Source organism: Lycorma delicatula, chromosome 8 (genome assembly GCF_047948215.1).
Source record: "Lycorma delicatula isolate Av1 chromosome 8, ASM4794821v1, whole genome shotgun sequence".
In the NCBI taxonomy this organism is placed as follows: Eukaryota; Metazoa; Arthropoda; class Insecta; order Hemiptera; family Fulgoridae; genus Lycorma; species Lycorma delicatula.
In genome coordinates this window covers 55,807,198-55,821,806 of record NC_134462.1, presented here as the reverse complement: position 1 = coordinate 55,821,806, position 14,609 = coordinate 55,807,198, and the positions used below count along the sequence as shown (strand labels likewise).

Here is a 14,609-nt window from a genome sequence, read left to right as displayed (position 1 = left end):
ACGTTGTGATCATGTGACCCTGTGCGAGCTCGCGACATGGAACACAGAAGTACGATAAAATTTTATGTTCGACTTCAAAAATCTTTCGTTGAAAATTATTATCTGACACAGCAAGCATTTGGTGATGAAGTCGCAACTCGACTTCAAAAGGTTTAAGGTCGGTAGAGAGTCGTTGGATGACGACGAACGAAGCGGGAGGAACATCAACAGCTGTTTACGACGAAAACGTTGCGAAAGTTCGCGCGCTCCTGCTCGAACACCTCATTTACACTTCGGACCATAGCAGAAGAGCTAAACATCGGTAAAGACGCCGTACGTACAATTATAACAGAAAAAATGAACCGCCGAAAAGTGTGTTTTCGTTTCGTTCCACACTTCTTGACCGATGAACAAAAATAGGTGCGTCTTTCTTGCGCTCAAGACTTCGTTGAAACTGCCGATAGCGACCCGAATGAGAAATGTGAGTAATGCAAAGTTACTTCAGGCATCGGATTGCTGCTCCGGCCAGCGGCGGGCATGAGGTAGGCAAGACGCTGTCCAACAATTGTCCTGAGGGCAGCGTGTTGGATCGATTGTTGTGAGGGTGGTGGAGTTTGATTCCCTTCTGCGGCTGAGATTGCTCGGTGGGTGTCGTCTCATCGTGGCTTATGCCGACGATGGGCTCCGCTGGTCGAAGGAAACTCGCGGAGGGAGGTTGAGTTCCGGGCCACCCAGGCATGCAGGATACTTGAGTTATGGGGTCATCAACATAAGATGACGTTCAGCCCAGAAGAAACAAATTAGCATGGTTTTGATTTTCTCATTTTTGCTTTTTTTGGGACGTGAAAAGTTTGAAGTGTGCCACCCCTTAATCTGACGTTTTGTTTCTGGGTTGTACTGCAATATCCAAGATTTATCACTGGTAATAACATTTTTTTTTTAGAAAATCAGCATCAGTTTTAATTCGCCCTAGAAGATCGCGGCACACTTCCACCCTGTTGTTTTTCTGTTCAACAGCGAGTTTTTTTTGGGGGCCAATTTAGCACAAATGTTTTCATTACCAATTAGTTTGTCAAAATTTGATGGACAGTGGTACGGTTCAAATTCAATTGTTCTGACAGTTAATCGCCGGTAGTACCATATCAAGTCTCTGATTCGCTTAACATAATCGTCACTTTCTGATGGTCTTCCAGCGCGTGGATCGTTCGCAACTGATTCCTGCCCAATTGAAAATGCTTTAAACCACCTAAAAACTCGGGCTCGTGACACAGCGTCATCTCCATACGCCCTTCTCAATTTTGTAAAATGTTTCAGAAGCATTCTCACAGAGTTTAATGCAAAACTTGATTGCACAACATTGCTCACAATTATTAACACCCGTTTTTGTAATGCAAAACAAAAACTCGTTTCATGAAGTCTGTTTACATCTCAAGTGGCAACAATAGACTAAAAATATTAATACCTAATATAAATCAGCTGTTCATATAACCATATGTTTACTAGTAACTTTACAGTGTTGCCACTTTGGCTGCCAAAAATAACTAGTCTCATTAATTTATTTACAGGCCTCGTATGTAACAATATGTTATGAGCTTAATTTATAATCAATTTTTTCCAAGAATCAGTTATATCGTTATAGCAGCGGGGATCTACTGTACATTTATCTTATAAAAATTTTCTTATTAGTATTTTGTATTTTATAATTCTTGAAAAAAAAAGGGAAAAAATTGACACTCTCAATTACTTTTGGTGACGTGTGTTCAGTATATTTTATCTTACACGGATTATTCTTTTATTACACTGATATAAGCTATGAATAGATGCCATATAGCTATTGATAGATGCCAACAGCTACCAGAAATTACATCTAGAATTGTTTAACTAATGTGATCTAAATGCAATGTCAAATTTAATGGAGGCAGGGCTTATTTCAACTCAGTTGTAACGGCACCAAACAACACCGTCTAACACTTCCAAGTTCTTTGATCCATTAGCAACTACCCTTTCTTATTTATAGTACTTAAGGTGTAGATAATAATTACCTATCTAATTACTGATCAGTAATTAAAAAATAGCACATGTTATGAGAAGCACAATTTTTATAGTAATTTTAAATCTTTGTTCACATTAAGAATCTTTTTTTAATAAATATACTCTACATAGTTTATAAAATTTGTGACCTTAATTTTAAGTGTTATTTTTCTTATGTTTATTCCATTATTAAGACTGTATTTCATTTACACTTTTTGTTCTTTTAATGCCTAAGAACCAAAAATTAAACATTATTATTATGGTCATTAATAGCTATAAACCCAAATGAGATATGGTCTACAATGGTATTTAAGTTAATTGAAAATAAAAACCAATAACAGATTAAAATTCTCATAAATAAATAACAGAAATGGGAAATGTATATAAAAGTTAATTTATGTTTTCTTTTATCAAACATTTTGAGTGATTTGTTCCTAGATTTTCTCATTTTTCTTGATTCATTACTATTTTATTAATTGTATATTTTAAAAAAATATAACAAGAAAATTATATTAAAAAAAATAAAATAACATAATTTTTTATTTTGAATGGTTGCAAAATTCTGTAGATCAATTAAAAAAAATACTATTAGCAGTTTATAAATTCAATAGTACTCTTGTTACTGGCCCAGGCCTGTTTCCAATTATGCTTTAATTACTGCTTGAGATGACTTTACTGGGAATTATTTTAAATAAATTTCTCAGACTGTATTCAAAAGAGCATTTTCTCACTGTAAGACAGAAAGGGCACATGATTATAAGCAGTCTTTTGTGTAGAAAAAAATTAAGTGTTAATCATTGTCATTTTTTTTATCTATATAATTCTTTTCAAGCAAATTTCTACATGTGAGCAAAAATGAAAACATATTTATTTCACACACACACATCATTCGTTTTGGTAAATTTTTAATAATTATTAAATATTAAGTATTCAGAATAATAGTGATAGGTAAAGGAATTATCGATAACTTATTAACATATTTAAAAACTTCCTCTGTGAATTTAACCACAAATTAATACTAATGAAATTAATATGTAGACTGACAAAATGGCTAAAGGTTATGCAACGTGCAGTTGGTGTATTAATGTTTGTCAACAGTGTTTACACCTATACAGCATATATCTGATGTCTTCAAATTTATTTGAACTGGTTTTATAACATATTAGCTTTAGACAATGCCTGTTTATCTTTCTATATCACCTTCTAAAAATTTAAAAAAAAATAATGAGATCCAGATTTTACAATAATATTAAGTTTTCTACTTATTTTAATAAATGTTCAGTTTTATGAAAAATATTTAAGATTAGTTGGGCTGAAATTCTATGACAACTACAAAATTGAAAGTAAGGAAATGGTTACCCCATGGTTATTGGGAGAACATAAAATTTAAATGAAATCAATATAATAGTTTAAAAAAGACCATTCTCCAATCTTTTTCTGCTATTTTGAATTTATATACTTTTACTATAAATAAATAAGCCAATTAATTAATCAAAAAAACAATGGAATACAGAGGTTCAACAATAAATGCACGTATATTATAAATTCAAAACTCAATACAATCAAAATTAACAAACTAAATTTATCAGTAAGTAAAATGATCTGAAGTATGTTTGCCTACAAAGTATTCTATTATGTATTTATGGGTTTATCCTTTACATAAATCTAAATTAAATTTAGGCTGATTTATTCTCAAAATCAAAATAGTGCATTTGTAGCATGTTTTCTTTACTAATAACTAGCTGACCTAGCAATGCTTTGCTAAGTAAATAAATTTGACTATGTATACATAGATTAAATTAACAAAATTGAAAGTTTGATAAAACATTAAAAAACTGAATATTATAGGACTTCACAAAATTTAACCTTTCACTTTTACCTTATTTCTGCAATTACCCCTTTTCCTTTTTCAATTTTCCCTTTCTCCTTTTCCGTGTCCCATTTACCTTTTCCCATTTTCCCGCGCGTAAATTAGTCCAGTAGTTTTTTTTTAGTCTACAGCGGTCACATATATGAATATTACATTATATATATATATATATCGAAGAAGAAGTCTGTATGTATATTTGTTTGTTTCGTAAATATCTTGACACCGGAGTCACCTGGCGGGTATATTTTTGCAAAAAATGTTCTTTTCACATAAATATATATTCTGAATATGAGCCAAATCAGATCATAAATGCAATTTTTCCAAACATCTCAACCCCCAACGCCATCTAGCAGGTCCATTTTTTGCAGAGGTATTTTTTTTCCATGTAACACATATTCTGAATATGAGCCAAATTGGATTATAAATACAATTTTTCGAAATATCATGACCCCAACACCACCTGGTGGGTCCATTTTTTGCAAAAATATTTCTTTTCACGTAATTAATATATATTCTGAGAGCAAAATATTATAAGATATTATAAGAGCAAAATCGGACCATAAATACAATTTTTTTGAAATATGTTGTTCCCAGCACCACCTAGCGGGTTCAAACATATTCAGAAATCTTTGCGGGTGTGCCCAGAACAACTCACCAAAGTTTCATCACAATTCAATAAATGGCATAGGAACGCATACAGGACAAACAAACATTCATTTATATATATATGATTAGTTATCCTAATGGGTAGAACTAGTGTGTATTATGGTGTACTAGTAGTTTTATTATTGCGAGTGAAAAATGAAATAAATCCTGTAACTATAAATTTAAGGTATAATTTAGTTTCTAATATGGGAAAAGTAGTTCTGTGGTAAAAATTCATGAAATTTATGAGCTATATCTTTTAAGTGACAATAAAGAAAATGTTTAATCTGTTTAAGAAATTATTAATAATTTACTCATGATAAAGAATGAAGCAGCTGTTCCACAGTAATGACAGATGATTTAAAAGGAAAAGTAAATGAAAAGAATTTGTGAAACTATCAATTTACAATTTTTAATTTAATCATTCAAATTTTCAAAAGTTTCTTAAGGTCAGTCATTTATAATTTTACTAAAAAGCTGTATTAGAGAAAATTGTATGGGTACTGAAGCATTGATACAACTGATACTGCTAAATCTTAGACTTCAGCTGAAACAACTTTACACTTACAAAATAAAAAAGATGAATTATTTCCCCACATTGTTACTGGAGATGAAATCTTTATATCATGTTAAAACTTCAAAAAAGGTTGCAATCAAAGCTATTATGGCAAATAACATTTCTGAAAACAAGTAAAATTCTAACAAATAAACCAAGTTTATCTGATAAATATAATCATGTTTTTCAACCAAAAACTATCTTGTTTTTTCAAACTTCCTAATGTAAAAATCATCAATGCAAAACTATTAAAAAATTTACAATGCAAGTAGATAGTTCTACTTGATACTATTCATCCTCACATAGGTAGCTGAATAATTCAAAAGATGAAGTAGTTTATTTTCATCACATTAGCTATGGGCCAAAAATGACATTAAATATTTACCATATTAACCAATAATAAATTACAGAGGTGTGAAAATGATAAAGAACAGAAAAGTAGCATTCATGGATGATAGAACTTAATTGAAGATGAACTAATGAAACAACACAAAAAAATTTCTTGAAGTCAATGAAAACTAAACATTAAAAAGAAAAGAACATATATATATACTATATATATAACACATATTTATACTTGAAAACTAAAGAAAATTAACAGACTGTGTTAATTAAGGAGAGATGCTTAATGAGAGCAATCCAGAAAAGAGTTGGCTGGGAAAAGAAAAAAAAGGATTTATTAAATCCCTTTTAATTATTAACGCTAGAAAATCAGTAGAAGTTGCAATGGAGAGAGGACAAAAAAAAATAATACAATAGATAACCTAAATGGAAGTGAGAGCCATCAGAATTCAAAAAATTTGCTGGAAGAAGAGAATATACACAAACATGGTGCAAGGGACATGCCTGAAGATAGATAATATATGTATATACATAATAGTAAAGTTTCTATTTACCCATACTTTTTTCCTAGTTTCATTTATGTTACAAATAAATAAATCCTTACTTTAGCTAAAACTGAATCATTTCTTTCTACTTTTATGAAAAAAATTCATTTTTTTTAACATTTACCCCACATAACTTGCTACATTTTTCAATTCTATTTTATCGATCAAGATATGTCCCATGACAGATTACTTAATAACTATTTTGAATTTAGGATCTCAACAAAACCAAGTATTGTTTTATTTATAACTAGCTGACCTATCAATGCTTCAACATTTCTAGATTTGAGTATATATATAAATTAAATGAAAACAAATGAAAGTTTGATAAAACATTAAAAAACTGAACATTACAGAACTTCACAAATTTAACCTTTCCCTTTTTCCCATCCTCCTTTTTCCCTCTCTTCTCTTCTTCACTTTTCCCTTTTTTGTAAAAATATCTTTTCACATAACTTATATTCTGAAACAGGCCAAATTGCAGTTTTTCAAAATATCTCAACCTTAGCGCCATCTAGCAGGTATTTGCAGAGGTATTTATTTCCATGTAAGTAACACATATTCTGAATATGAGCCAAATCAGACCACAAATAAAATTTTTCGCAATATTTCAACCCCAGCGCCACATAGCGGGTCCATTTCTTGCACAAAAATATCTCTTTTCACGTAACCAATATATATTCTGAATATGAACCAAATCGGATGGTAAATGCAATTTTTCTACATATTTCGACCCCAAAACCACCTAGCTGTCCAAACTACTTTTGAAACCTTTGTGGGCGTGCGCACAACTTACCAAAGTTTCATCGCAATCTGATGAATGGTATAAGAATGCATACGGAACAAACATATATTCATTTACACACACACATATATATATATATATATATATATGTATCATATGCACTTAATGCAACTTATATAATAACAGACATCAGGTATTACCTAATATAACACGTGCTCAATTCAGCCTAACACTGCTCTCGCATTTATATAATAGAGTGCTTCACTATTAATATGAATTGGCATATGACACTAATCTTCACTAGGGGTGCAGAATATGCCCGAACGCGGTTTGGGGATATTGAGGTTCTGGGGATATTGGAGAAATTTTGGCCGGGGAAAAAATTCACAAGCAATTTTTTTTATATGGAAAAAATAAAAAAAATAGAGCGGGCAGGTAAGAAATTTCTTATATCTGGTGATTTAATTAAATTTTTTATATCCAGTGATTCCTGAAGGCTAAACACGAAAAAAAAATATAAGAAATGGATGACTGCAAAGGTCAGCCTAATCCGTTTCTTTGTTTATATATACATAAACACCCCCCTGCGCGTGCACACACACACACCAAAGTGCAGATACAATCTTTTTGTGCCGGTTGATGAATGGCATTTTCCTGATTCTTGACTGGCTACAAACAGCCGCACAAACAACTGGGTTTCTAATACTTTCTTTAGGTATTAATAATTATTATGGTACCGGTATGCAAATTTTCTTAGCTTCATACAAATGATATTATTCAAACGATAACAACTAAATCACATTAAACCATATTACACAAAAGTACTTAATACATACGTATTACTAATGTTTTTCATTTCTTAACTACTCACTGAAATTCGATATCTGTCTTATCAGTAAAATGCGTACGATCTGATGACTCATTTGTTCATTTCTATTTTCATTACGTAGATGGGTGTTAGAGAGGTGCGTTATACGGTTGCCGGTCGCGACTTGTCATCTCATACCTCTCGCTTCGACCCCGTCTGTTTATGATTAGCAAGTGGACTAGGTAACTTATTCTTATTTTTTTCCGTCGCCCTTGTTTATTACTGTGACATTTAAATTTATATAGTATATAGTGTTTTTAATATTTTCAGTAATGACTGTGGTAGGTAATTGGAACTAAAACTAAGTAAACATAACATTTAACTTTGCATTTACCACTTAAGTAATACTTTTAAACATAATAAAAATAGTAATAATCAAGTTGTTTTTTTTTTAATTAAGTGGTAAAATACAGTTATAAATATTTATTTTAATCAGGTACCGATATATTTTCAATATTTACTTCACAGACAGTGTATGTAATTATTATAATTAGTAGTTACCTGTAATTCAGTGTAATTACGTATACCATAATACTATAAATATAGTCTATTTCTTTAAGTGCACAATGTTAACTTTCAAAAGTAAACAAGTCAGTTGTGCGTTTTGTGAGTGGCGAAGAAGAAGAGACAAACTTTTCAGGTCATGTCTCATCAAAACATGCTGGTGAAAAACCCAGAACAAATGGCCGAAGAAGCATTTCTGGATTTTTCAAACCATCAAATCTGACAAGTGGTATTGAACCTGAGCCTGTACCAACAACAGGTGCTGAACAATTGGAGGAAGATGTTAAATCTTGTGGATCTAATGATGAACAATCTAAAAAAAAAATAAAGGTTGATCAACCAACCGTCCTATAGAACTATCAAACCTCCTTGCTCGAAATCCTCTGATGCAGCTTTTGAAAGAGATTATGAAGGGAAGTTATCTGATAGTATCAGCTTTAACAGGTCTAAATGAAAAGTTTGATGCTGTACTCCCTGTAATTAAAAACCCAAACCAAAATCTACAATGCAAGTGACACAAGAATTATCGTAAGAGTTTGAAGCTAATTAAAACTTATCAGGGTAAGTAAATCACTTAATGAAATCTATCAATTAATGCCACGTTTAACAGAAGATGACAAAGTTTTATGTATGCCATGTATATCAAACTACAAACATATCCCCACAAATGTTACAGTCCTAAAAACCAATAAGTTTGGGATATTCATACTGCCAAATGAATATCACATGATGCAGAATAATCAGAGTAAACAATTTTGGAATTTAAAAACTCATTTAATTGACCATTTAAATTCTGATGCTCACAAATGGTGCTTTGAAGTTTCAAAATTGTCTGAACAAAGAGCATTAGAAATTAGGAAAGATCATGAAAAAAGCTGGACTAAGTCGCAAGGGCAGTGTATAATGTATAATAAATGAAGCAGATGTTGGTGAACTTAATCAATCATTCAAGAGAATTTTTCAGAGAATTTAGGCAAAATCTATTTTTAAATATGAATGAAAAACATCTGATTTTTTGAGTGCTGAAAACCCCATCACTAACCATAACTGTTTTTTTTCCCTTTGAAATCTGTCACAGCAGACAAAATTACTAGGCTTCAATGAACATACCAAATAACATGTCTTATTACTCTGGTCAATGGAGTGCAGACTTGCATTATTATTGATATTTCCCCTTTTGCAGCACTTCACATAAAGGAGCTTCTCTTAAAGAAAAATTAAATTTACTTTAGGTAAGTTTAAAATAAACACTGACAAACAACTGACTGATATGGCATTTGATGGCTAGTATTTTGACTTGGGAGTCCCTAAGAAAACTGCTGAATTACATCCAACCATTGATTTAGATTTTTTAATACCTATTTGGGACACAGCTCACAGGTTGGAGTGTGTAATAAATGATGTCAAGAAATGAAAAGGATGTAACTGGCTGAGCAATTAGGTACAGGTATTAAGTACCTGATGAAAAGTTACAATTCAGGGGGGATCAGGTTTGAAGAAATAATAAACATAGCCGAAGAATTAGGCACTGGATTCATGAACCTAAATCATTTCAGCAAACTAGATTGGTCCAAAGCAAATTAAGAGTGTATAAGACCTTTGAAAGGGATTTTGTCATTTTTTACAGACCTTCAAAAGAAGAAAACAGAGTATAAAAAATGGTAATAACACTGAAGCAAAAGAATATTCAAGGAATTTAAAATCCTGACTTGATGTTCTTGAAGAATTGAAGTTCAGTTGTACGGCTCAAAATGTCAAGATCTATATTTGGACTGTTTTTGATTATTATGCTAAAAACCAGAATTCAAAACATGAAACTGAACTGAGCAGAGCAAAATTTCCCATATTTATTCAAAACAATGAACTGTTTGCAAAACATGTTTAAAAACCATCTACTAATGGAAGAAAGCTATGATACATCCAGTTGAACCCCAACAAAAAGAGACCAAGAGTTGCAGGATGAAGAAACAAATGAAGCGAATGATTCTCAACAAACAGCATTAACTGGAGATCAATTCAAAAGACCAAGAAAAAAATCTAGAAACTCTGTATGCGCTGATTGTAGGGAATTTGGAAAATAGAACTGAAGAACCAAGTATCGTAAAAGATATGCGACTGTGTTTTAGTAGCACTTGTTTTAGAAGAAACTGGATATGAAATTGACCAATGTATTATCAAACCTGTAGAGTGGATCAATAAAAATAGAGGATGTACCTTCAATCATGAAGTTCTATTAAAACAACTGAAAACATTAAAAAGCAAAATTTTATAATTGGATTACTTCAAAAATGTTTTCTCTCAAAAAAGGTCAACTTAAAAAGCCATCTCTACTTGACCAGGGCAACAGATTTATTCTGGAGGCATTTATAAACTTGAGGTATATGATCAAATACCTGAAATAATTTTCTTATTAGAATATTGTTTAAAAGTTTGTAATGAAGCAGTTTGCGAGTTAGTTGGGTCTGTAATAGGAAACCACCTTCGTAACAGGAATATTAAATTTGACAACCTGTTTCATGAAGTTTTTGTTTCTTGGAATGAGCCTCCTGTACACAAAGCCTCTACACTACTGAAATAAGCTTTAAACAGACATTTTGATGGAGGAAAATACTGTTTTACCAGATATTCCACTGCCTCTCTGCTTAAGATTTGCAAAACCATAGTTGTTGACAGGCTACATGAAAATAAGGGAAGACTTCCATTTCTGAAAGATAATTTTTCAAATAACCTGTAGACAAAGGACTGGATAAAAGAAATGTAAAAAGAATAGTAGCTTATACATATGTAAGTACCTATCAGTTCTTGATGTTTTGTTAAATATTTGAGATCTTCATTGATACTTTTGAGTTTTATTTTTGAGTCAGAATCAATTTACCTAAGTACTTAAACGAGGTAGTTTCTAAAATCAAATTGCCATTACTAACAGATCAAATTACACATTACAGTGTATAGTAATCACTATTAAATGGTGCAAGCTGGAAGAATTTCTAACAATCAGTTTTAGTCACACACATTACCAACACAACATAGGCAAAGCTAACAGAATTTGCACAAATATCAAGTCTTTTCTTTCAAATCAATGTCTAATGTAGAAGCTTCTTAAGTACACGTTGAACAGGAAGTTACAATATTAGCTACATGAATGCGGATAATATCGCAAAGTTTGATTGAGGAAAATTTTAGTGAAAAAAAAGTGTGTTCTAGGGGAATTTGATGTGCTAAAACATTTTCTGCACTGGTCTTCACAATACATTTATGGTTTGAAAGAAAATAACGTAAATAAAAATGTAAAAGCAACTTTAAAAACCATGCTAAAAAATAATGAAATAATTCTGAATTATTAACTTTTCTTTAAATTCTGATTTTTTTAAATCATCATAAATTAAAAGCAAATAACTATTAACTATTTATGATGCTTTAATTTGGCGATTACCTCAAAAAATAAACAATTTAAAAATAATTAGATATCACTTTTTTATTTTATTTTAAATAGTGTATTTTTAAAGTGAATAAAAGAACACCTGCTGGTGGAACACAGCTGTTCAAGAAATACAAAAGTCAAAAACCTGAATCCTGATAAAAGTATAAAAAAATTGAATCACAAGAAATTGTGCTATCTGTCCCACTAGACAGACAACAAAATCTTTTAAGTAACATTTTCTTAATAACTTTGACAACAAAAATGAAATCAGAATAACTTCTGGTTCTACATCATTAATTAATTCTAAAAGACTAAAAATTCAATCCAAAGTAATTATATAACAAACAATAATAAATATCTTCAGCTAATTTATTTGACTATGTAATTGTTAAAAAAAACTTTGTATCCTAAATTATCTGGAAAAAATATGGGACTAGCAATAAAATTTCCTCAGGAAAATAAAAAAGGATTATCAAAATCAATGTATATGGTTATTAAAAAAAAAAAAAAACACAAAAATTGACATAAAACAAGAACATGTAGGTTGTGTTTTTTTGAAAGTTGTTAAAAACCAAGGTGTTGTGGATCAAGGTGATATTCAGCAGTTTGTTAATGACAATGGGGCATTTGAGTCATTCTGTAACAAAACATCTGATCCTGTTTTTGTTATTTACTCTAAAAAATTTCTATGCTAATTTTCTTTGACATAATGTTTTCACTGCAAATTATGTAGTTCTTCCTTAAGCTTATAATAACTTATATTAAGCAGCAGACAATATTTTGTCCAAGAAAAAATCCCTGAAGATGTTCCAATTTAGAAATTTACTTCTTGAGAGTAGGACTTATAAGGAACATAAAAAATTTGAAGGTACAAGAATGACATAGATGCATTAGCAGATGGATGGGAATGTGATTCCGATATGGGGAGGGTAGTTATGATGAAGATAAAGCAGCTAGAGATTTCCACTTTGAAGAGATAAGTTCAAAAAGATAATCTTAAAATACAAGTTCATAAGGACAAATACAAGTTCTTCTCCAGCAGAGACTTATACTTTCTGTGCTCTTTTATTACAGAAATAAAACCCACACTGAAAAAGAAAACTTACAGGGATTGAAATGATATTCAATAAGAACTGAAAACCTGTTTAACTTATAAATCACTTTTATATAAGAATACTACTAATGACAATTTAAAATCAGATAGTAAACATACATTTGGGAGAAAGTTTAGTGTCTTAAAATGATACATTCCAATTTACAACAAACTACATAAAAACTTTGAGAACAACCAATAATGTTAAACAGGAATATGTTTTATTTGTTAATCGTGGAATATAAAAACCCACTGACAACATTATACTCAACATATTTCAAGTGAAATAACAATGTCAACTATGTTACTGTCCAGTTCTACATCAGATATGACAAAAACTAAATTATATAATCTATTTATGTGAATATACAACTATAAACTATAAGGCATTGTTTTTGAACTAAGAAGTTAAATTGCAAGGTCATTTATATCAGTTTAAATCAATGAATTAACGTTCTTGGAACTCAAAACCCTAAATATCTACCTTTAGACAAATAAATCCCAACACATTTTTAAATTAATTTAAGCATAATTCATGATGCTCATCACTGAATTTAAAACCCTGAATAAAATTTAAAAATACAATGCTAAAACACAGAAACTCTATGATGCAACATAATCCGAATGAAATATAAAATAATACTGACAACAATAAATTACAATTTCATTCATTAATATTAATACAGCGCTAATTTATATTAGAATTTAAAACAGAAAAGTTTTAGTTTCAATTTATAATTATCTCACAGTAGAAGTAGTTTTAAATTTTATGTTAAATGAACATTACATCAACACAATAGCTTCATTTATTTGTAACATAATCGGCAATTTTATCATTATACATAACCTAACTGGATATTCTAACCTTACTAAAATAAATTGTTCTAGAACTTAAGAAAATTAACGAAAAATTCAGTTAATTTGAACAGATAAATGCGTTTTAAAATTACAACCACAAAATTATCTAAGTAAACTGTCGAAGACATAACTGGGTAAGATAGTATTGTCATAAATAAACTAAACAAGTCGATCTTAATCGCTACAGTTAGGAATCAAGGGCAATAAACATCTACAGGAACGACTAAACGTGTATTCTATTTTAAGTGGACCGATTATGCAATTTGGCAACGCTGACAGGAAATTAAAATGTTAAAAGTACAAATTATAAATATTTAACGTCAATAATAAGACATTTTCACTCACCATGTGTGGAAACTTATAAAAGCTTGGGCGTGTAAACTTAAATTAGTTAATCAACACCATAAATTCATGTTTCTTTTTAGAATAATTTATTTCACATTTAAATTATACCTCAAAGTGTAATACAACACATTAAATCACAAACATTTCGCGTCAATCTTAAACCGTTTCATTCATTATTTTTTCCATCACCTTACACTGTCACCGTTCGCGATTGCGCTTTTGTTCGTCGGCAGTATGATCGTTATAAATATACGTATACGCCATCTTTTGCCAGCAACTTCAGCTATTGATATGAGAGGTTGTATTGTGTCACCATCTCTTACTGAATAACTTAACTCGTAAATCCACCGGCTATTCAGAGTCTGATAGTCAATTTTTTAATAACATCGTTATATAATGTCAGCTTATTCATGGAGTGTAAATATGACGTTTATTATAGGCAAATTAATTAAAACCCGTAGTATATTATATTTAAATGCTAAAACAGATAAATCCAACTGTAGTCAGTTTTTATTGAACGTAAATAAAAAAATTTCATTTATTTGTTTTGTTTTTGTATGACCATATTTTTACATTTATTTATGGTTTCATATTTAAACAGGAGGATGAGTAGAATAGAATAGAAAATTAAGAAAAATAATATCCAAACCTTGACTGGAGCTAAACTAAAACAAGATATTGATTAACTGGTGATTATATTAATGACTAGTCAGGCTCTTACATTAAAAAGTAATAAAACATATATAAAATATTTGACTATACATATTTAATCTTAAATAGATTAATATGTGTAAATAGATAATATATATA

The 14,609-nt window shown here is 30.4% G+C and overlaps 1 protein-coding gene across 1 annotated transcript in view; it reads right to left on the bottom strand.

The window, feature by feature from the left end:
- The window catches only part of Mer (ezrin/radixin/moesin family protein merlin), a 29,819-nt gene extending 15,717 nt beyond the window's left edge, over positions 1 to 14,102 (bottom strand). Inside the window, exon 1 of the mRNA XM_075372901.1 lies at positions 13,800 to 14,102. The gene's annotated coding sequence lies outside the window, so the exon portion shown is untranslated. The remainder of the gene's footprint in view (positions 1 to 13,799) is intronic.
- Between the last annotated feature and the right edge of the window lie 507 nt (positions 14,103 to 14,609).